Consider the following 24,779-nt stretch of genomic DNA (forward strand, 5'->3'; position numbering starts at 1 on the left):
AAGTTGTAACCTCTAATTCTGACTCTGACATGACACTCACTAAGGCCTTGAACAAACCACATAGACCAACATTTTCAGTCTTAGGTTCTAAAGTTAGGGAAAGATCCACTCCTATTTTTTCTCCTCAGCTTCTGATAGTAAAAGGTGTAGGTGAGCAAAAGGATGCAGCCCTGATCATCTTGTGTAATATTGATGGAACTATTAGTAGTATAAGGGCCCTACCATCAAACGTTAGCTCTGCCCCCTGACCCGGAAGTCCCACCCTTGTCCCCAGAATTCCCTTTTCTCCCCCCGTCACCGGAAGTCCCACCCTTGTACCCAGAATTCCCTTTTCTCCCCCCGTCACCGGAAGTCCCGCCCTTGGGGGTAGTACATCCGGGGTCAAGAGGGATAGGTGACCGGAAGTAAAGTTGTCCTGTGACATCTAAGGACTCGCCCCGCCTCCCTCTACCAATCAGGAAGGGTTTTTCCCCTGTAGGACTGCCCTGCGAACCACTTTGACCAATCAGGGGGCAGTTCTGGGACCGGTTGGCCAACCTGGAAGCAGGTCGTGTGACCCCTCTAAGAGCTTCCCGTGACACCCTCTGCCAATCAGAGCATAGCACTTCCCCACAAGTTCTAGCGCCACACGAAAGAGGCCATCTTTTTCCAAGAGTGCGTGTTTCAGAGATCGTGCAAACGCTGAGCGGAAACATGGCTTCTTTCACCAACTTTGTTTTGGTGCCGAGAAGAAAGCGCTACATCAGCGACAGTTCCAAAGAGGAAGAAGTTGAAGGGAACTCTTTGGCCCAGCCACTGATGGATAAACCAGTATCTGTTGCTGAAACCCAACCGCTCACGAGGCAGCCTAAAGAGCTAGACAGCCTGGAGGAGGAAGGTGCCCATGGCTCCCAGGAGTTGGACAAGGTGCATGGAAAAGAAGTCAAACAGGTAAATGAAAGATCAAAGTTGGGGCATCAGGGGTTAGGAAACCGGGATTTTGTAAACCTTAAAAAAAAAAAATGACCGGATGGTCTTACATTATTTCTTTCTGGCAATCTCTCAACAGCTCGACAATGCCTTTCTAGCTGACCCTAAGACCTAGGACAGCATTGCATCGGACAAGGAAGACAATCCGGGCCCACCTTGTTTTTGCTCAACACCGATACAAAACATTGAAGAGAATGCCAAGGATGACGGCCATGAAGAATTCAGGAGGTGGCTTGGCATTGACCTATCTGAGCCAGTGCCACATCATAAGCATAAAAAAGTTATGCGCTCTATTGTATGCGTTGGTGTTTATACCATCCTTAGTCACTGTCTTAGGGAAAAGCTTTTTGAGGACTGTGAGGGTTGTGTCATAGATGCACCAACCCAGCGGCACCATGACTGTTTGACTTGGACTCCAGAGGATATAAACTGCAAGCTCCGGGGCCTATGTGCTGAATGGTGTTTGGAAAGCTTATTAAATACTGTTATTGCCGTAGGTTATGCTATGCAATGTCTGTGCTTAACTCAAGAACACTTAGCGCAAGGGGTGACTTTGGTAAATGCAGTGCAATTCAGTCAAGATCCTCACAGTGTTTTAAAGACCATGACCAAGCCAAAAGACGCCTGCTTAGAGCGTAATATTGAACGTCTGGTGCGTACAAAAAGTTACAGAACCCTGCTTAAGAAAAAGACTATTTGTAAGATGTCTAAAAGGATGAAGTTAGAGAATGGTGAGGGGACACACACGAGATAAAACTTGGTAGCTGTAAATATCTATTAAAAGGGCTTTTGTGACTATCTTCTGTCAGAAGGTGTGTGTGATCCTTACATGAGTAAAAGTTTTGGTGGAACACATGGTCTGTATGTCTTTTAAATAAAATCATTTAAAAAAACAAAGCTTGTGAGAATCCATTTTGTATAAAGGGGCCCATTTACTGAAAAACCCTTAAAGATGTATTGTAGAAACTCGGGGAAGGAAAAACCCCTCCAAAATGTTTTGTTTTTTAAATAAAAGGAAAAAAAAATCAACCTCCTCCCCCCAGTTAGGATTTATTAGACATGAACTCAATGGTTTAACCACACCTCACTGAGTAGCCAGAGGGCTCTAGTCAAGGGTTAGGTTTAGGTGTGACCACTTACCCTTGCTGAGGATAATGTTCAGTAATTAAATTTGATGGCTTGGATGGGTGGGCTCTGATGAATATCTAATTAAACAACACCTCAGGGCTTCGTCTGCACTGGCATGATTTTCCGGAAATGCTTTTAACAGAAAAGTTTTCCGTTAAAAGCATTTTCGTAAAAGCATGTCTAGATTGGCAGGATGCTTTTCTGCAAAAGCACTTTTTGCGGAAAAGCGTCCGTAGCCGATCTAGACACGGTTTTCCACAAAAAAGCCCCGATCGCCATTTTCGCGATCGGGGCTTTTTTTGCGGAAAACACTACTGTGCTGTTTACACTGGCCCTTTTGCGCAAGAGTCTTTCGGAAAAAGACTTTTGCCCAAACGGGAGCAGCATAGTATTTCTGGAAAAGCACTGACGATCTTACATGATATCGTCAGTGATTTTCCGGAAATTCAAGCGGCCAGTGTAGACAGCTGGCAAGTTTTTCTGCAAAAACAGATGATTTTGTGGAAAAACTTGCCAGTCTAGACACAGCCCAGGAGTTTGCAGATGCTATTGGACAGTTTAAATATAACCCCTGTGGTTGGTACAGCACTATTGGACAGTTTAAATATGACCCAGGAGTTGGTTGAATGCTATGGGCTACTCTTTCTAGCCTTAAAAGTTAAAAAAAAAAAAATTAAGGGTCTAACCCAAAACTGAAATGTTTCAAAATTTTACCATACTTTAGATCAAACATTTAAAAGCATTTTATTTAAACCCCAAGCCTTAAGCATGAAAGAAACATGTTTAAAAGAAACATGTTTTAAAAAAACAAACCAAGACATTTATTGAAAATTGAAAAGGGTCTCCACATGGAAATGGGTACAGCTACATTAAGGATTGGTGCTTTTACTGTTTAATACTGTAAGAAGTCCCTACCAAAAAAAAATGTATTTTAACTAAAAGAAAAAAATTTAGCCAAAAGCAACCCAGTCGTGGAGACAGCTTAATTTCCCCACCCCAGATCACAAAAGGCAATGCTAGGGAAGGGTGCCTAAAGTCTTTAAGGATCTATTATTTTAGAGTTGCAGTGATCAAATTACCCTGCTAGCTACTATGTTGAAGTTGCTTGAAACAATGGCTGTGTCTAGATTGGCATGATTTTCTGGAAATGCTTTTAATGGAAAACTTTTCCGTTAAAGCATTTTCTGAACAGAGCGTCTAGATTGGCACAGATGCTTTTCCGCAAAAGCACTTTTTGCGGAAAAGCGTCCGTGCCAATCTAGACGCACTTTTCCGCAAAAAAGCCCCAATTGCCATTTTCACGATCGGGGCTTTTTTGCGGAAAACAAATCTGAGCTGTCTACACTGGCCTTTTGCACAAAAGCTTTGCACAAAAGGGACTTTTGCCTGAACAGGAGCAGAATAGTATTTCTGCAAGAAGCACTGATTTCTTACAGTAGAAAGTCAGTGCTTTTGCAGAAATTCAAGTGGCCAGTGTAGACAGCTGGCAATTTTGTCCGGAAAAGTGGCTGATTTTCCAGAAAAACTGGCCAAGCTAGAGACAGCCAATGAGTTAGGATGGTATAAAAACCTAGGTATTTTAGGGTATGTCTACACTACCCTCCTAGTTCAAACTAGGAGGGTAATGTAGGCATACCGCACTTGCAAATGAAGCCCGGGATTTGAATTTCCCGGGCTTCATTTGTATAAGCGGGGAGCCGCCATTTTTAAAACCCCGCTGGTTCGAACTAGGATTCCTATTCCGAATTACCTAGTTTGAGCCCCATGTAGCCGCGCTGCACGGGGTTTGAACCAGCGGGGTTTTAAAAATGGCAGCTCCCTGCTTCATTTGCAAGTGCGGTATGCCTACATTACCCCACTAGTTCGAACTAGCGGGGTAGTGTAGACATACCCTAGGAGACTGTCCTTTTCAACAGAAACTTTCTTGATTGGCTGCTGGACTGAAAGAGGAGAAGGTATGTTCCCTGTTTTTAACTTTGGCATTATATAATATATATTTTCACTCTTTGGCCATGCTCTTAGTAAAATAATGGTGGCTATCTTTATTGCAGTGTGATCTCTTTAACATAGAACCAGTAACTTTAAGCTTCAGTTCACCACCAGGCCAAGGTAAAAACCATTTTTAACTGTAGTTGTGCTTAATACTTAAAAAACCATGGGTAATACTAACTAACATTTGTGCTTGTTCTTTAACCTGAAGTCCCAAACACACATGGGGGGGGGGGGGGGGGGAGAACAGAACAAGCATGTGCCTGCAACACTTTATCCCATAGTGAAAGGTAACTTTTGCAATTGGCTTTTAAATGCATGTGGTGCTGCTGGGTGTGTGTGTGAGAGAGAGAGAAAGAGAGAGAGATGAGGTCTGTGCAACACATAGGTGTGGTTTTTAAAAAAGTATTTGGTTGCAAACTGTTGGCTTGTTTCAAACTAACGGGGTTTTTACTGTGCAAAATGAGATGTGTTTTTAAAATGGGGTTTGTGGCATTTGGGGGTAATCCTAACTAACATTTTTGCTTGTTCTTTAACCCAAAGGCCCAAATACACATTGCTGGGGGACAGAACAAGCATGGGCCTTTTAAATGCATGCGGGTTTTGAAAATATATGGCTGCAAACTTGGTTTGGTGTGTTTTATAAAGCTGCTGTTTTTTGGGGGGGGAGGGGAAGGCCTGTGCAAGGCATAGGTGTAGGTTTTTTTTTTTTAAGTACTTGGTTTGTTTAAACGCACAAGGGTTTTTGTGCAAAATGAAATTTAAAAGCAGTTTTGGTTTTTATTCTGCAAAATTAGATGTATTTAAAAATGTTTGTGGGTCTTGTTTATTTTTTTAAGTGGTAGAAATAAACACAAAAAACTGGTGTTTGTTGTACAGCCTGAAATGGATTATTTTGTTTTAAAGCTATAACTTTTTAAAAAGAAAAACACCCTAATGATTTTAAAGTTTACAAGAGGGTTTCATGTGTTTTATAATAATTTTGTTTGCTCCACAGTACAGTCAAAACATGAGAGATCCTTAGACCAGAGGGAAAACAAACTCAAAAGAAAAAGGAAAAAAACAGCTGAAAAGGAAAATTTACCAGCATCAGTGACTGATGGATAGATGAAGCCCAGTAAATATATTTTGCTTATCGGTTTGGTTGTTCTATGAGGTTTTAAGTAAATACATAGGTGTGGGAGAGAAAGATGGTAAAGTTCAGGGTTTTTTTTGGTTTTTTTTTGGTAAAATGTTTTTGCCCCACCTCACAGGCATGGGCAACTTTTCTGACAATGCTGTAGTCAGAGCTACAAGGACGCCTTCTCCAGAACCGTCAAAGAACCAGGAATCTGCTTTGAGACCTTTAACAGCGTGTTACGGGGCAGGTCCCCCACCGTGCCTCAGTGCCCCCTGACTATCCTCATCTAGCCCCTCTCAGGGCAAGTTACAGTCTGTACAGGTTGCTCATCATTGGCAATGGGATTATCTCTACTGCCCCGCTTACCTGGGCTGCATTGTGATCCGCCTCTGAACCGGGGGCATTGCCTCCGGCCCCTAGCCAGGGGGAGTCTTGGCTGGCCCTCTCCCAGCCCTAGCTGGCTATCCCCAGCTGGTCTCCCTCCTGGGAGCTCCTGCTTCCTCTGCAACCAGCCCTTCACTGCCCTCTCCTAAGCGAACTGTGCTTCTCTATATAGCTGCTGGGTGGGCCCTCACTTGCCCTAACAGCTTCAGCTGGCCTCTCTGTTCCCAGCCCCGGCTCAGGGCCTGAATCCTGGTCTTAAAGGGCCAGTGCAGGGCAGGCGCCCTGTCACACACCTTCCCCTTTGGATCGAGCTTCCCTTCCTCGGTCGGCCCCCAGCCGGGCCTCTCCCACGGGACCTTCCCTCGGGATCTGGTTTCCTCTCAAGGCCTTAGCTACCGTCAGGTTTGCCCTAGCTGCCTCTGAGCATGCGTCGCAACGGTGGCGGGTTGGCAGGCGTGCTCCCCAGAGGGTCACCCCACTGATGTCAGTGTGGGGCAACAATGCCCCCATCACTCACCCCCTTTTCCGGGACTCCATCCCCTTCTGCCATCTCGTTATTAGCTATGGACCTAGAAAAAAAAATCTGCATTATGGGCTCTCCCCGGCCTGTGGCAGAGGTCAAATTTATAAGGCTGTAAGGCCAAATACCACCTCATGATCCGAGGGTTGGTCTTCTTCATTGTCTGAATCCATCGTAATGGTGCATGGTTTGTTATCAATGTGAAGGCTCCCCCTAGCAGATAATAGCGTAGTGCCTCTATCGCCCACTTAACTGCCAGGGCCTCTCTCTCGATTGTGGCATACTGTTGTTCCCGCGGTAGTAATTTCCTTCTTAAATACAGGATTGGGTGTTCCTCCCCTTCCTGCTCCTGTGAGAGGACAGCTCCTATACCTCCGTCTGACGCGTCCGTCTGTACTATAAATGGTTTTGTAAAGTCGGGTTGGTGAAGAACCGGTGTTTGCATCAATCGGTGCTTTAACGCTTGGAATGCTTTCTCGCACTGCGCAGTCCACTGGACCCTTTGAGGTCATGTATTTTGGGTCAAGTCCATCAAGGGTGCTGCAATCGTGGCGAAATCGGGTATGAATCACTGATAGTAACCGGCTAGGCCCAGGAGCTGGCGGACTTGCCTTTTTGTAGTGGGAGCTTTGTATTTTCTCAGGGCTTCTACCTTGTCCACCTGGGGTTTTATCCTTCCCCGTCCCACCACGTAGCCTAAATAGGACACTTCCCTTTGTCCAAAGTGGCACTTACTTGGGTTAGCAGTGAGCTTGGCATTGGCCAGGGCGCCGAGGACCACTTTCAGATGTTGCAGATGTTCCGGCCATGATTCACTATAAATTACAATGTCATCAATATATGCAGCAGCATACTCACAATGTTCCTGTAGTACCTTGTGCATCAGCCTCTGGAATGTCGCTGCCGCCCCATTCAATCCAAAAGTCATTGTGATGAACTGGAACAGGCCAAATGGTGTGACGAACGCGGTCTTGTCCTCAGAGGCTGGTGTCAGGGGAATCTGCCAATACCCTTTAGTGAGGTCGAGCGTAGAGATGTAGTGGGCCTTACCCAACTGCTCCAGCAGTTTATTTACTCTGGGCATAGGATACGCGTCAAATCGCAAAATTGCGTTGACTTTCCGGAAGTCTATGCAAAACCGTATCGTGCCATCGGACTTAGGCACCAAAATGATAGGACTGCGCCACTCGCTTCTTGATTCCCTGATCACCCCTATTTGCAACATCCATTGCAGCTCTTCCTGAACAGGCTCCCACATTTTCCATGGGAGGGGTCGTATGTGGTCCCGGCAACTCCGTATGACTACATTACCCCCCCTTAGTTCGAACTAGGGGGGTAGTGTAGACATACCCAATGAGATATTTATTCCTCCTGTAATGAGATTTAACAGGTAGTTTGAAATAGGGCTGCCGCATGTAGATGCGGGTAGTTATTCCGGGCTTGTAAATTTAAAAAAATGGCACCTGGCCGGGAAGATGCAAATCAAGAGCGGGATATTTAAATCCCGGGCTTGATTTGCAATTCTGAATGCCTACATTTGCATCCCTATTCCAAAATAGGCTGCAAGTGTAGACATACCCTGATAGATGTCTGTCTAACCTGCTCTTAAATATCTCCAGGTATAGGGATTCTACAACCTCTCTAGGCAATTATTCCAGTGTTTAACCAACCTGACAGTTAGGAACTTTTTCCTAATGTCCAACCTAAAGCTCCTTTGCTGTAGTTTAAGCCCATGGCTTCTTGCCCTATCATCAGAAGCCAAGAAGAACAATTTCCCCCTCTCCTCCCTGTGATACCCTTTTAGATACCTGAAAACTTCTATCATGTCCCCTCTCCGACGTCTCTTTTCCAAACTAAACAAGCCCAATTCTTTCAGTCTTTCCTCATAGCTCATGTTTTTTAGACCTTTAATCATTTTTGTTGCTCTTCTGTGGACCTTCTCCAATTTCTCCACATCTTTCTTGAAATGTGGTGTCCAGAACTTTTGAGGCCTAACCAGCGCAGAGTAGAGTAGAAGAATGACTTCTTGTGTCTTGCTCACAACACTCCTGTTAATGCATCCCAGAATCATGTTTGCTTTTTTTGCAATCATGTCACACTGTTGACTCATATTTAGCTTGTGGTCCACTATGACCCCTAGACTCCTTTCTGCGGTATTCCTTCCTAGACAATCATTTCCCATTCTGTATGTGTGAAACAGATTGTTCCTTCCTAAGTAGAGTACTTTGCATTTGTTCTTATTAAACTTCATCCTGTTTACCTCAGACTGTTTTTCCAGTTTGTCCACATCCTTTTGAATTATGACCTTATCCTCCAAAGAACTTGCAACTCCTCCCAGCTTGGTGTCATCTGTAAACTTAATAAGCATACCTCTATGCCATCATCTAAATTGTTGGTGAAGATATTGAACAGAACCAGTCCCAAAGCAGATCCCTGAAGACACCTACAGATATTGAACAGAAATGGTTGCAAAACAGCCCCCTGTAAGTGGGGAGGTTTTCCTAGAGTTTCCTTCAAACTCTTTTGCTGAGTGTTGGAGTTTGGCCCTCTTCTGTGCTCTCACAGATATAGAAGGGTGTGAAGCCTTCAAGCTCCTCATATCCTCTGGCTTCAGTGGTTTCAGGCCCATTACATCTCAAATTCAAAGGATCTGGGGTTATCCCATTCCCTGTTTGTGAAGATTCTGAAAATAGGAGGAAGTTTGCTAGAGTTCAACATGGCTGTCAGTTTCTATGCTACAGTGCCTCAAGAAAGGGGCAGAGTTTTAGGATTGGCAAATGCAGGAAATTTCCATGAGCAGGAAATTCTGTCACAAATGGGCTAAGAAAAAGAGGCTCTTTTGTTTTTTATATTTGTATTACATTCTTCTCATGCATTTTGGCCACTCTGTGTGATTTTCTCCTTTTCTAGGCTGCACAAATTTAGATGATTAACTCAGTCCGGAGTTACACTGTAGGGAAATCTTTCTCCTGTTACTTGATATATGCAGAGCTTGCCCTCTTGTGGGCTTACATCGATATTACATATCTGCAAGGCTGTGTCCAGACTCAAGGGTTTTTTTTGAAAAAAGTAGCCTTTTTTCGAAAAAACTTCTCCTGCGTCTAGACTACAACCGCATTCTTTTGAAATTAAATCGAAAGAATGTGGCTTTTCTTTTGACGGCGGAAAACCTCATTTCACGAGGAAGAATGCCTTTTTTCGAAAGTGCTCTTTCGAAAAAGGCGTTCTTGAATGCAAACAGGGCTTTTTCGAAAGAGAACATCCAGACTGCCTGGGTGCTTTCTTTCGAAAAAGCGACTTGCTTTTTCGAAAGTACTGCTTGCGGTTTAGACGCTCTTTTTCGAAAGATGCTTTTTCGAAACTATCTTTCGAAAAAGGCTTGCAGTCTAGATGTAGCCCAAAGGAAAGCTATGATCCTCTTTCTCTTGATTTCCTTTAGTGGAGGAACTTGCCTTCTAAAATGACACCAGACTGCCTCTTTTGTAAACTGTGTCCCTTGCACATACATGAGAGGTTATGTTTTCCAAACATAATCAGTTATCATTCACATTATTATTAAAGAAAAACAGAAAAGAGATATTCATATAATTGCAGACTGCTGTTGTTGTTATTGTTATAGCTAAGATTTCAGGAGCACTGGCATTTTCTCAAAGAGACAATATTAAAAGCGCAACAGCAAACTGTTCCAATTGGAAGGTGTGACAATCAGGGTATAGACAGCACCAGTAAGGCACCTGAAACCCAAATAAGCAGTTGAATCCACTAATTGTGTATATGCCAAATAAGATCTTTTATGAAAGCATGTAATATTCTGAACTTGATGGCCAAAAAGAGAGATGTGTCAAGAAGGTGCAGTCACCAATCCATGCTTTTGCATACGGTATGTCTAGACTATTGTAATTATAAGCAAAGTGCAATTACAGCATCAGCTCATAGCAGCATGGACACGTGGGAGGGTGGGTAATGTAGGCAAGGGAAGGCATTGTCTTCCCAAAACTGCACATGCTCCTGCCACCTGGGAAGCCTGGTATGGCTGCCCAACCCTCTGGCTGGCCAAGAAGGATCAGGCTGGATTATGGCAGCCCAGGCACTTGGATCCATTGGGGGGGGGGGGGGGGGGAGAGATTGCAGAAGGGGCGAGGTCTCATGCAGAAGGGGTGAGGCTGGGGCTTACCTTTCTCAAGTGGGTGTTCACCTACCACCCATGACTGTGGGGAACAATGGGTCAGTAAGGGACACCTCCCAGGCCAGTTGTTTACAGATTCCAAGCACCCAGCATTGTACAGTGCAGGGAAGACAAAGGTGGCTCATTAATGTTAATGGAAAGAGATTGAAACTGCAAAGAAAACCCCAGTATTGGAAAGCTGCAGAAGGAGGGCATTTCCCCCATTTTAATTGTCAGCAAGAATTCTCATAGTCTAAGGCAAGAGCCAGAAACCTACAGCATGTGTGTCGTAAGTGGCATGCAAGAGGATTCTCACTGGCATGTGAGCCTCCTCGCCTGATCCAGAGTGTGGGGATCACTAGCCTCCCCCGCCCCCCTCCCCCCAGCTCTGCTTGTTGCCATTTCCCTTCTTCCTGGAGGGTCAGGCCAGTGTGGTGCAGCAGCAATGGCCTCCCTACCTCTGCTGCTCTCTGCCATGAGCCAGGTCTGGCAGGGGAAGGTTGGGACTTTCTTCACACTCCACTGCTCCCCACCCCCGCATGTCCTCTGAGCATGAATCCAAAGCTGGTGCTGCAGCCTTATGGCTGCATGGGTTCCCTGCTGCATGGAGGGGGAGGGGGCTGAGCTCCCTCACCCTCCCCACCTCGCTGGGGGAATGGCAGCACAGTGATGCATGAGGCTTTCCCCACTGCAAGGGGGCACGAAGCCAGGTAAGCATCCACCTCAGACCCAGAGCCCCAAACTGAATCCCTCTCATTCACTCCCCTCCCCCTACCAAAACCCTATACCCCCAGCTTTCTCCAACACCCTCCCTTGCTCCTGCACACTCTCTCATTGCCAGATATTCCCTCCTGGTCAGACATCTTACCCCCACCCTGCTCCTGCATCCTCGCTCCTGGCCACACACTGCATCCTCCCTTGCTCCTGCTCCCTCCACTTGGCCAGACACCCTACTCCTGCTTCTGCACCCTGACTCCCACCCAGACTTTGCAATCACTCCCCCTTATGCACCCCACCTCCATCCCAGATTCTGCACCCCATCCCTATCCCACTTGCTGGCAGCCCTGTCTTGCACACTGAACCCCTCATTTTTGTGTGTACCTCACAGCCTAAAGAGGTCTATAAAATCCACTAACTCTGGAACCCCAGAAATGTAAATCTGGCCTATGGGCCAGAACCACAGTCCTCCCTGTTCCTGCCTCCCACCCATGAGTCTGGAGCACCAGAGGAGTGAGGTGTCTCAGTTGGAGGCCATCTCAGTAACAGGGGAGAGGGGTTGTAGGAGTTTTTTGTTTCTCACCTTGTGGTCCCCAACCAATTTGTTTCTGTGGGTCAGTGACTTCCTTCCCAAAAAAGGTTTCCCACCCTTTCTTAAATAAAGAAAACATTGAAACCTGATGGCTATGTCTAGATTGGCATGATTTTCCAGAAATGCTTTTAACAGAAAACACAGTATTCAAGATGTGGGTGTACTATAGTTTTATATAGGGGCAGTAAGATATTCTTTGTCTTATTTTCTATCCCTTTTTTAATAATTCCCAGCATCCTTTTTTGACTGCTGCTGCACACTGCATGGATGTTTTCAGAGAACTATCCATGATAACTCCAAGATCTCTTTCCTGATTTGTCGTAGCCAAATTAGCCCCCATCATACTATATGTATAGTTGGGGTTATTTTTTCCAACGTGCATTACTTTACACTTATCCACATTAAACTTCATTTGCCATTTTGTTGCCCAATCACTTAGTTTTGTGAGATCTTTTTGAAGTTCTTCACAGTCTGCTTCTGTCTTGACTATCTTGAATGGTTAAGTATCATCCGCAAACTTTACTACCTCACTTCTTGCCTCTTTCTCTAGATCATTTATGAATAAGTTGAATAGGATTGGTCCTAGGACTGACCCTTGGGGGACACCACTAGTTACCCCTCTCCATTCTGAAAATTCACCATTTATTCCTACTCTTTGTTTCCTGTCTTTTAACCAGTTCTCAGTCCATGAAAGAACCTTCCCTCTTATCCCATGACAATGTAATTTACACAAGAGCCTTTGGTGAGGGACTTTGTCAAAGGCTTTCTGAAAATCTAAGTATCCTATATCTACTGGATCCCCCTTGTCCGCATGTTTGTTAACCCTTTCAAAGAACTCTAATAGATTAGTAAGACATGATTTCCCTTTACAGAAACCATGTTGACTTTTGCCCAACAAATTATGTTCTTCTACGTGCCTAACAATTTTATTCTTTACTATTGTTTCGACTAAATTGCCCGGTACCAACGTTAGACTTACCGATCTGTAATTGCCAGAATCACCTCTAGAGCCCTTTTTAAATATTGGTGTCAAGGAGCAATGGTCTCAAGTTACAATGAGGGAGGTCTAGGTTGGATATTAGGAAAAACTATTTCACTAGAAGGGTGATGAAGCACTGGAATGTGTTGGCTAGGGAGGTGGCAGAATCTCCATCCCTAGAGGTTTTTAAATCCTGGCTTGACAAAGACCTGGCTGGGATCATTTAGTTGGGGTTGGTTCTGCTTTGGGCAGGGGGCTGGATTCGATGATTCCTGAGGTCTCATCCAGCCCTAGGATTCTATGATTCTAGTCTATGATTCTAAAGTTGATTTCCTTTTTCGTGGTTTAATTTCTGCAGTTTCTGCATTGCAGTGTTGCCCTTTTAAGACCTCTGAAAGCATACAGCACACCTTATCCCTTCAGATTGCAGAAGGCACTTCAGATGCTTAAGCCTGAAGTTGAGTGCTATAGCAATCTTAGAAAATTTCACATTGGTACCTCTTTATACTTTGTCAAATTTGCAGTAGAAGAAAGTGTTCTTAAAATGAACAATATGTGCTTAGATGGAGACTATCTTTTTGCCTCTATATAAAACCATTGTATGATCACACCTTGAATGCTGAGTACAGATGTGGTTGCCTCATCTCTAAAAAGATCTAGGCATTGGCAGGGCTCGCCAAGCGGTGGCAAGCCCCACTCGCCAGCTGCGCAGTTTCACACAGTTTCGCAACTGCTTGGGCACCTCGGCATTAGAAAGTCAGACAAAACTGGCAGGTGTCTGCTCACCCTGGATGGGTTCTCTGCGTGGCCCACTGTGTCAGAAAGGATATATCCCCCAGTCCCATGGCCTCCAGGCTGAGACTTGCACCTTTGGCCCCATGGCACATGCAGGAGATGAGGGGCAGCACTTGGCACATCTCCTGTTTTCCTCATCTCAAATGCAAATACCCTAGAGCAGGGGTCTCCAGCCTGTTTAAGCACGAGATCACTTTTTGAATTTACGTGCAATCCAGGATCTACCTTGTACCCACATCCCCTGGCCCCACCTCCCTTGTGCCCCTTCTCCGAAGCCCCGCCCCTGCTCACTCCATCCTCCCTTTCACCAGGCAGGGCAGGGCTGGGGTGCAGGCTCTGGTCTTGAATTAAGGGATTTGGATTGTGCCAGGGGCTCTGAGCTGAGCTTGAGGCAGGCATTTGGGGTCTGGATAAGGTTCTAGGAGCAGGCTCTGGGGGGTGTTGGGATGCAAGGGGTGCTCAGGGCTGGGGTAGGGGCTTGGGGTGCAGGTGGGGTTCATGACTGGGGCAGGGTTTCATGATGTGGGCTCCAGCTGGGCCCCGCTGACCTCGGGTGGCTCCTGGGTTGTGGTGCAGGGGGGCTAAGGCAGGCTTATCCCTGCCCTGGCCTTGCACCACTCCCAAAAGCAGCCAGCATACTCCATCCCAGATCCTGCTGTGCCCCCTCTCTGCTCTGTGGAGACAGGATACAGGGCGGGAGGGGGGGGACCCTTACATCAGTGCCCCTCAGCTCCTTCCCCTGCCCTGCACAGCAAGTAGGAGGCTCGTTAGGAGACAGCTCCAAGGCAAAGGGCAGGAGATGTGCAGCCGTCTGGGGGGCAGCTGAAGTGCTGGGATTGATAGCCTCTTGGCCAAACCAGTCAGGGTCCCCTGTCACAGGCACCAAGATCGACCAGTAGATCCCGATCGACTGGTTGGTGACCCTGTCCTAGAGCGTAGCTTCTGCAGCAGAGCTCCGGGAGCCGAGGCAGGTCCACATGGGGCTTGCCAGCGGCTGCAAAGAGCTGGCCTCGTCTCATTTCCATCTGCCACGCTGCATGGAAAGGCAAAAAGCCTTTTCCAGATACTGACTCTGTGTAGCAATAGCTGGAGCTGCCATACAGAGGAAGGTGCGGGGAACGGGGGCAACAGACTTACCTAGGCCCGGGGAAGGGAAGGGAGCTCTGTGCTCCCAGAAGGGGCGGGGCGGGGCGGAGCTGGGGCAGCCAGCCCCACGCCCACACCCGCCCGCCTTTAGCGCCATCCCGGGATCCGGCAGCCATGGCTGTCTGCATGGCCAGGCCCCAGGACAGTGGCTGGCAGGCCTGGGGAGGTGAGACTGGTCTAGGCAAGGGTTCAGGACTTGACACGCAGTGGAACTGTCCAAGAAGCTGTTTGCTGCAGGGATCGCCCCACGGGAGGGCTTGTGCCTTGCTCTCTCCCCTGCGCACCATGGAGCTGGGCAGACTGCTCGCTCGAGCCTGTCCCCAGCCAAACAATAGCAGCAAAGAGGTGTGAATTCACCCCATTTGCCTCAGTGAGGAGTAAATGCTGCCCCTCCCCCTTTGCCTCACTGTGGTGTGAATTTCTGTGTCCATTTTCGGCCTTTAAAATGCTAATGTTGGGAACAAATTACATTTCCTTTTTAAAAGAGAGAAAATAACTACAGTAACCTTCCGATAATCCAGCACCTTTAGGACCCAGATTTGCCGGGTACTGGAAGGGGGCTATAAGGGGTCTGGGGTGGTGGGGGTCAGCAGGGAACTGCGCAGCCTGGGAGAGGGCGGCGCTGCGGGACCAACCCGGCAGCACCCCAGCTACTCTGCCCCCGGCTTCCCCAACTCCGCCGCTGGTCAGTTTCAGCAGCAGCGGACTCAGAAAAGCCGGGGACAGAGCAGCTCCAATTGTCAGGCTGGCCGGAGCACTTCGGGGTTCCACTTGGTGCCGGACTATCAGGAGTGCCGGACCACTGGATGCCGGACAATTGGAGTCTTACTGTAAATGCCAAAGCCACTTCACACAAGGTGGAGGCTGCACTGTTCAGTTTTTCTTTCCTGTCTAATCTCCTGCATGATGTTAACTCAGCTCCGCTGCACACCCGGGTTTTATGCTACATATTGATTAGGGGGCTGGAGCACATGGCCTACGAGGAGAGGCTGAGGGAGTTGGGTCTGTTTAGTCTGCAGAAGAGAAGAGTGAGGGGGGATTTGAGAGCAGCCTTCAACTGCCTGAAGGGAGGTTCCAAAGAGGATGGAGAGAGGCTGTTCTCAGTAGTGACAGATGGCAGAACAAGGAGCAATGGGCTCAAGTTACACTGGGAGAGGTCCAGGTTGGATATTAGGAAAAACTATTTCACTAGGAGGGTGGTGAAGCGCTGGAATGGGTTCCCTAGGGAAGTGGTGGAGTCTCCATCCCTAGAGGTGGGATTGGTCCTGCGTAGAGCAGGGGGCTGGACTTGATGACTCCTGAGGTCTCTGCCAGCTCTATGGTTCTGCGCCAGCTCTTCCAGGTTGTAATCTAGTCTCCACGGGTGAGTAGATTACATTATTTGTCGAGCCCTGGGCATTGGAAAAGGTTCATAAAAGGGCAACAAGAATGATTAGGGGGTTTGGAACAGGTCCCATATGAAGAGAGATTAAAAAGACTTGGACTTTTCAGCTTAGAAAAGAAGAGACAAAGGGTGGACATGACAGAGGTCTATAAAATCATGACTGGTGTGGAAAAAATGAATAATGAAAAGTTATTTTATTGTTCCCATAATATAAGAACTAGGGGTCACCAATTGAAATTAATGGGCAAGTAGGATTTAAAACAAACGGAAGGAAGTTTTTCTTCATGCAGTGCACAGTCGACCCGTGGTACTCCTTCCCAGAGGATATTGTAAAGATTAGGACTTTAATAGGGTTCAAAAAAGAACTCAATAAATTCATGGAGGTTAGGTCCATCAATGGCTGTTAGCCAGGATGGGTAGGAATGGTGTCCCCAGCTTCTGTTTGTCTGGAAATGGATGACAGGAGAGGGATCATGTGATGATTATCTGTTGTGATTACTGCCTTTGGAGCATCTGTCATTGTCCACTCTCAGCAGATAGGATACTGGGGTAGATGGACCTTTGGTCTGACCCAAAGGTGCCAGTATGACCTTTCTTATGTTCTTATGTAATGTTTAGCAAATCTGACATGTAAATACCTTGCAAGGCTGGTTATACAAGTGCAATACAAATGCTTGTTTTCACTTTTAAGTAGAGAGACCAGATGTCCCATTTTTAAAGGAAAAGTCCCATATTTAAGCCCTTCTGCAGGTGCTCCTAATTCTTTAAACCAATGGGTAAATTGTCCTGTGTTTTTGGTTTCTTACCTCCCATCACTACTGGTGGATCCTAATGCTGGCCAATTCCTTGCTTGCCAGTCGCACACCTGTAACCGACACACCTATTGAGTGTGGTTCATTGTCCCATGTAGTGGCACTTAAACCATTTTCAGTGAGAGATAAGAATGAGTGTGCTCTACAGCCTAAACTGAGAGCCAGATGGCTGTATAGCTCAAGCTGTAGCGGCACCTACCCTAAGCTCTGGAGGTCCCAGGTTTGAATGTGCCTGCAGGTTATACACGCATGAGCACTGAGCAAGTGGGTCCAGTGCCTGATTATGGGAGTAAATGTGCAAGGTTGAATGTTGGGCAAAGCTGCCACAAGCATGTGGCCATCGCACTCTAGAAACTCTCCATGCCGGATAGCTACCGATCCATAGCAAACCAGTTCGGCGTGCAGAGATCCACCATCAGAGCTGCGCTCATCCAGGAATGGCAATCTCTGGCCACTGTGCCGGGGAGGGGGGAGGACGGTGTGTTCAAGGAGGAGATGGGCTGCCCTAGGGAAAAGACGTGGAGGTGGTGCAAGTCCCCTCCCCAGGAGCATTTGTTCTGTCCCAGCCATGCTATGGGCTGCCCACGGTAGCCAGGATTGCAGGGAGGGTTGCTCGTGGGCGTGTGGGGTAGTGGCGGGGAAGGAGCACTCTCAGCCACCCTGGCACCCCAGTGACTCTGGGTTTTGTGTGTCCCTCTGCAGGTGGTCAAGGCCATCAATAGAGTGCTGCTCTGTAGAGTTATCTGCCTCACTGATTTTGACATGGTCATTGAGGGGTTTGGCGCCCTGGGCTTCCCCAACTGTGGGGGGCGGGGAGAGCAATTGACAGGACACACATCTCCATCCATGCCCCGGAATACCTGGCCTCCCTGTACATCAATTGGAAGGGATACTTCTCGGTCATCCTGCAGGCTGTGTCTGACCACTGGGGCCAGTTCGTGGACATCAACGTGGGTTGGTCTGGCAAAGCACACGACGCGTGGGTTTAAAACAACTCCTCTGTGTGCCAAAGGCTGCACACTGGGACTTTCTTCCTCGACCACCACATCAGGGTCGGGGACGTGGATATGCTTGTGTGCCTGGTGGGGGATGTGGCCTATCTCCTACAACCCTGGCTGATGAAACCCTACACGGGACACCTCAACCCCTCCCAACAGGCCTTTAATACCAAGCTCAGCAGGGCCCACATCTTCGTGGAGGGGGCATTCGGCTGGTTGAAGGCCCATTTTAGATGCCTCCTTACCCATGACTGAGCTGGACCATAGGTGCCCCGTGGGTGCATTTGTGGCTGGAGGAGCCGGAGGAGGGTCTCGCTTGTTCTTGGTGTTTGTGGGATGGGGCTAAGCCCCAGTGCCCGCCGAGCCCCTGAACTCCGCTCCAGTGAGCTGGGAGCTGGCTGCCATGAGCAGCCACCATGGCCGCGGCCTGCCCCACGGGACTCAGCATCACCAGCAGCAGCTGCAGCCGCAGCCGCAGCCATCCCTCACCACCCTCCAGGAAGTGCCCCAGCAGGAGCCGTACCTCAGAGCAGCCAGGTGTGGGGCTCCCAGCTTGGGGCAGCCTCCGTGGGGCTCCCCGCCTGCTCCTCCTCGGACCAGAATACCACCCCTGGCAATGTGCCGCCCCAAGCACGTACTTGTTTTGCTGGTGCCTAGAGTTGGCCCTGCACAGCACAGGCTGCTGCATACTCCACAGTCAGCAAAGCCCACACGCGCGGTCTGTGGGTTCCCTCTCCCTCCTCCCCAAGCCCTGCATAAGGGGACAGTGATGGCACTCACATGTTGAGGCCTCCACATCCTCGGATGACACCGGTGACTGGCTTGCTGGGATGGCTCAGGGGTCCTGGATGCAGGGCACGCTCCCTCCAGGCTCCTGCAGCTCCTGGCCGTCCTCCTCCTCCTCCTCCTCGGTGTCATGGGCAGGGCCCTCTGCCTCAGGGTCGATGACCACCTGGGGGGCACGGACCATCTGACCCCCCCCCCAGGATGCGGTCCAGGGCATCATAATAGGGGCAGGGATCTGGGTCAGACCCTGTTTGTGAGCTTCCCCGAGGCCCTGGCATAAGCCTGCCGTAGGTCTTTTATTTTCATGGGTACCTGCTCCTGGGTGTGTATGTGGCCTTTGGTGGCCAGGCTGCAGAGCTGGCCCAAGATACAGGCTGACTGGGCTACCACCCAGGGCGCCCCATTGTAGGGGGTGCCACACGAGGCTGCCAGACTGGGCGGGGGCAGAGCCGCGCATATGCCAGGCACCTGAGGCAGGGCCATGCATGTGCTGGGGCGCCTGGGGTGGGGCTGTGCATGTGCCGTACTCTCGGGGGCGGGTCCAAACTCCCAGGGCCCGGGGCGCATGAATGGCTCCCAGCCTGCCCTGCCAGGCTGTCAGCCATCTGCCTGTAGAAGGCCACTTTCCTGCATCTAGTGAGGAGATCGTGGACATTGGAGGCCTCCCCCACAAACCTCAATGAGGTCCACAAGCTCTGCACTAGACCAGGAAGGCACCTGCCTTTTGTGGCCCCTGGCAGGCTTCTGGGAGCTGCCAGCCTGCTCCTGGGGAGTGGTGGAGGGGTGGGTGCCACTGGGTTGCTGGCTCATGCTGGGCAAGGTGAACGGACTGCTGGCTCTGTGCTGGCAGGCTTGCAGCTGGCACAGGCACCGTGGCCAGAGTCTACCCCTTTAAGGGCCAGAGCTGGAGGGCTGGGCGGGGGGAGCAGAAGAGTTTTCCTAGTTGTTCCCAGAGTGGCCACCAGGGCACCCTGGGAAGGGCTGGAGGCCCCCTATTTCTAAATAAGCATCTACACAACGCTTAGTTTGATTTAGCTATTTCGAATTTGGCGCTATTCCTCGTGGAATGAGGTTTACCAAATTCGAAATAAGTGCCCTGTTATTATGAATTAATTTCAAAATAGCAGTTTGGCTGTGTATACGCTAGGAAAGTTATTTTGAAATAACTTTGCTGTGTAGACATACCCTCCCTCACTGCCTCAGGCTGGGCTGGCACCCAGGGAAAGCTGAAAACCTGCTGGCCAGGAGGAGCCAAGCCCTGCATGTGCCAGAGCCCCACACAGGGTTGGCCTGGAGAAGTTTCTCCACACTTCAGCTAAGCTCTGGAGGGGTAGGGAAGATGCTATTTGTAGCCTGTTTGCACCACAACCCTGCAGGTCCTTAGGCAGGGACACTTAGCACCCTCTTCACATTCTGCGCCTGTCCTAGGACTTGCCCCTGGGGAGTGCAGGCCCACCCTGTCCCCGAGGCACCATCTCCTGCTGAGCCAGCTCTCTGGCCTAGTTCAGCCAGGTCCTCTGAGCCCTGATGGTCAATGCATTCTTGGGGCTTAACTCCTTCCTGCCCATGCTGTAGCCAGTGGACTGGAGGCAGCTGGGATATGTCAGTGGCCAGCAGCAGCTGCACTGTTTGGGAGGGAACAGATGACCTATCCCCTCTCTCCCACACAGTGCTGAGAGGCTGCTGCTTGCCACATTCCACTGTGAACAGTGACAAAAATCTGGGGAGGGGCACCTCTGAACCTGGGTGCCCCCCACATATTGCCTTGAGAAGATGTGGTGGCAGATACCAGGAGAAGTGTGTGTGTCCTCCAGGCAAAGCCAGGCATAGAGGGTAGAGAGCACTGGGTAGGGAGAGGTGGGTCAGATTGGTTAATCACCTCCATCTGCTTGGAAGAAGTGTACAGAAATGTGTCTGTTTCACCTTTCCCTGTGCAAACCTTTAAGATAAGAAGATAAAAGATTATTCCAGCTGCACAATATTTTTTAAATAGGAACTCAGTCAATGTTAGTTTTATGTTAATTTGTACATTTGCACTGCATGGTTCTGAATGATTGAACGTGAGTATTGAATATGAATATGAATATCAATATGAATATTTTAACCTGTATTCACAATAGGGAAATATGGTCACCTTATGGGATATGGCAGCGTCCTCTCTATCTGTAAGGAAGTAGGCAAGCCAGGCCTAACTGCAGTTAGGCCACAGCCAGGTTGCCTATATGAAGAGGAGTGAGTTGCATCTCTCTGTATTAGGAAATAGCTGCTTTGTCTCAGGTTAGTGGTTATGGTGTGTAATTGTTCTGAATTCCAAAAAAAAAAAGTAATGTTATTTTGCAACCTTCCAGCGAGAGTGTTTTATAATTTTTGTCTACCTTTTCTGTATGTACACCATAACCACAGTCTGGAAATCAAGCTCCTTAATTATAAGACACTCTTTTTAGGAGTCTAAAGTTAGAAAATCTTAGATATGTGAATGCATATAGGTGTATACATATGCTTGTGTTTTGCCTTAGACATGCAAGGAGCATCAAATCTAATCTTGGCTAGTTTTTGCCAGAAGTCTCTTTAGAGGATTCAAATATATATTGGAGTTCTCTCACCTCTTAATGGAGGAGGCATCCTCCAATTATCCATAACATTTAGGCAGATAACACCAGAACTTCTAATGTTCTATATAAGCAGGAAAAAATACTTTAAATTAGGGTTTGTCAATAACTTCTTTATAATGCTTTAACAAAAATAAATACAAAACTAGATTAATCTTTTTCCTTTTCAGACTGTATTTGAAAAGATCATGCAAATTGTTCATTAGCCTGAGACCATCTCATCACCATTTTATGTCACCCTGAGAAGTTCTGTGTAGTTCTCTCAGGTCAGCATTATGATGCCCTGAAGGTTTGGGATATCATTAAACTCTGCTTCAATAGAGAATTTAGAAATTTTAATCTCCCCTCTCATGTAATGTGATGACAAGTCTTGTAGATAAATTTAGGGGAAGTGAGAAAATCTGAAAATAAACCAGAAGCATATTGGGAAGCATGAAGTGAAAAATAGCTAAAAGCCAGAGCATTTGGCTATACAATTAAAGCAGGTTGATATGAAGTTCTGTGTCCAGCTTTGCAGTTTTGTCTTTTTTCCATCCATAAAACATAAACTACTTTGAAGAGTAGAATATGATTCTTTCCTGGTGTAATTCCACTGAAATTAGTTGTGAGAAAATGAGCTAAGTGATTTTGTTTCTTTCATTTCTCTGGGGCCCAACCATTCTAAGCTCTATAGGGGTATGTCTACACTACCCCCCTAGTTCGAACTAGGGGGGTAATGTATGCATACCGAACTTGCTAATGAAGCCCGGGATTTGAATTTCTTAACCTTAACCTCTGATATACAATATTCTTATTCTGCATGCTTAGCACGCAAGGGTTTCTTCAGCTCACACAACCACGTCCCTTGGCCTTTTCTCTGAGACCCTGTCTGGGAGAACACGCTAACACTCCACTCATAAAGCTCCTACTTTAAGTCAGTTCCCATGTTGCAACCTTCTGGGAGAGGAGGACTGGATGGGACTTCCTCCAAGGGCCTGTAATCTCTGCTATTAAACTGGCTAGACAGGTCACTCTTGAGCAATGTCAGCACAAGCAGAAGTTCCTTATCCAAAAGAGATGAGGGTGGTAAGTGTGTGATTCATATACACACATGCAATATAAAGTACTTTAAGATTTCAAAGATTAAAATTACACAAGGAGTGTATAGGCATTTTAATTATTTTAACAGGAGCCCATTCCTGAAATGAATTGGTATAACCAATTGATGCTAAGTGTCTTTGGATCAAAGGAACAGAAAGCAATGAAGTATCTGCTAAAACAGCACTCCCTGCCATCATATAGTGCAATATAGGTATTCAGAGCTACTAGTTTGTCTAGACTTATCTCCAAAGAATTGCATTTCCAAGAGTATCACAGTAGGAGATGGATAGTGTTTCTGAGGCTTTTCTTCTTAATGTTGAAAGTGCTGCTTCTAGGAGCAGTGTGAGGTTCCCTTTCTTCAGTAGTCAGAGCCAATTATTACTTGTGATATCCTTACTTAGGTTAGTTGCACCATATTCCACAAATGCCTCATACATTTCAGTGGGGCTATGCATGATGTAGTAGTTTAGGACAGTGATACAGTAAATTCAGGATTCACTGGTGTGGCATTCTGACAGTTCTCCTGCTCGGTCAGTGATGATAAATGTTTGGCTGCATGTATATCTTGCCAGTTCTGTGGAGGTAGCTAGCACTTTACAAGAGTAAGAAAGGATATAGCCAGGGGTAGGAGAATGTACATAAGGAGGAAGGGCAGAGTGGATACTAGTCTAATAGGTCATATTGGAGGTACAATGTCCATGCCAAATGGGGTAAAGAATGTGAGTCAGGTGAAACAGCAAAAATTAAGATGTTTGTACACCAATGCGAGGAGCCTAGGTAACAAAATGGAGGAACTAGAGCTATTGGTCCAGGAAGTGAAACCAGATATTATAGGAATAACAGAAACATGGTGGAATACTAGGCATGACTGGAGTACAGGTATTGATGGGTATGTGCTATTTCGGAAAGACAGAAATAAGGGTAAAGGTGGTGGAGTCGCATTGTATATCAAAGATGAGGTAGATTGTAAAGAAATAAAGAGTGATGGAATGGAGAAGACAGAGTCTGTTTGGGCAAAAATCACATTGGGGAACAAAACTATCAGATCCTCCCCTGGGACAGTGCTTGGGGTGTGTTATAGACCACCAGGATCCAATTTGGATATGGATAGAGACCTCTTTAATGTTTTTAATGAAGTAAATACTCATGGAAACTGCATAATCATGGGAGATTTCAACTTTCCAGATATAGACTGGAGAACAAGTGCTAGTAATAATAATAGGGCTCAGATTTTCCTAGATGTGATAGCTGATGAATTTTTAGATAAAGGAAATGCAGTGGATCTAATCTACCTCGACTTTAGTAAGGCATTTGATATAGTACCACATGGGGAATTATTGGCTAAATGGGAAAAGATAGGGATTAATATGAAAGTAGAGAGGTGGATAAGCAACTGGTTAAAGGGGAGACTACAGCGGGTCATACTGAAAGGTGAACTGTCAGGTTGGATGGAGGTTACTAGCTGAGTTCCTCAGGGATCAGTTTTGGGGCCAATTTTATTTAATCTTTTTATTGCTGACCTTGGCACCAAAAGTGGAAGTGTCCTGATAAAATTTGCAGATGACACAAAGTTGGGAGGTATTGCCAATTCAGAAAAGGATCAGAATATCATGCAGGAAGATCTGGATGACTTTGTAAATTGGAGTGATAGCAATAGGATGAAATTTAATAGTGAGAAGTGTAAGGTTATGCATTTAGGGATTAATAACAAGAATTTTAGTTATAAGCTGGGGACACATCAGTTGGAAGTAACGGAGGAGGAAAAGGACCTCGGAGTCCTGGTTGATTATAGGATGACTATGAGCCGCCATTGTGACATGGCCGTGAAAAAGGCTAATACGGTCTTGGGATGTATTAGGCAAGGTATTTCCAGTAGGGATAAGGAGGTGTTAGTGCCATTATACAAGGCATTGGTGAGACCCCATTTGGAATACTGTGTGCAGTTCTGGTCTCCCATTATTAAGAAGGATGAATTCAAACTGGAACAGGTACAAAGAAGGGCCACTAGGATGATCCGAGGAATGGAAAACCTGTCTTATGAAAGGAGACTGAAGGAGCTTGGCTTGTTTACTTTAACCAAAAGAAGGCTGAGGGGGGACATGATTGCACTCTTTAAATATATTAGAGGGATAAATACCAGGGAGGGAGAGGAATTATTTAAGCTTAATACCAATGTGGACACAAGAACAAATGGATATAAGCTGGCTAGTAGGAAGTTTAGACTTGAGATTAGACGAAGGTTTCTAACCATTAGAGGAGTGAGGTTCTGGAACAGCCTTCCAAGGGAAATAGTGGGGGCAAAAGATCTATCTGGTTTCAAGATTAAACTAGATGGCTACGTCTACACTGGCCACTTTTCCGGAAGGGGCATGTAAATTTCACGAGTCGTCGTAGGGAAATCCGCGGGGGATTTAAATATCCCCCGAGGCATTTAAATAAAAATGTCCTCCGCTTTTTTCCGGCTTTTAAAAAAGCCGGAAAAGAGCGTCTAGACTGGCCCCGATCCTCCGGAAAAAGTGCCCTTTTCCGGAGGCTCTTATTCTTACTTTGAAGAATAAGAATAAGCGGCGGACATTTTTATTTAAATGCCTCGGGGGATATTTAAA

At 47.1% G+C, this 24,779-nt stretch overlaps 1 pseudogene; it reads left to right on the forward strand.

The window, feature by feature from the left end:
• The first annotated feature begins 897 nt into the window (after positions 1-897).
• Positions 898-2,213, forward strand: LOC149523871 (uncharacterized; annotated as a pseudogene).
• The last annotated feature ends 22,566 nt before the right edge of the window (positions 2,214-24,779 follow it).

This window comes from Pelodiscus sinensis, chromosome 10 (genome assembly GCF_052426305.1).
Source record: "Pelodiscus sinensis isolate ZL-2025 chromosome 10, ASM5242630v1, whole genome shotgun sequence".
Lineage (NCBI taxonomy): Eukaryota > Metazoa > Chordata > Testudines > Trionychidae > Pelodiscus > Pelodiscus sinensis.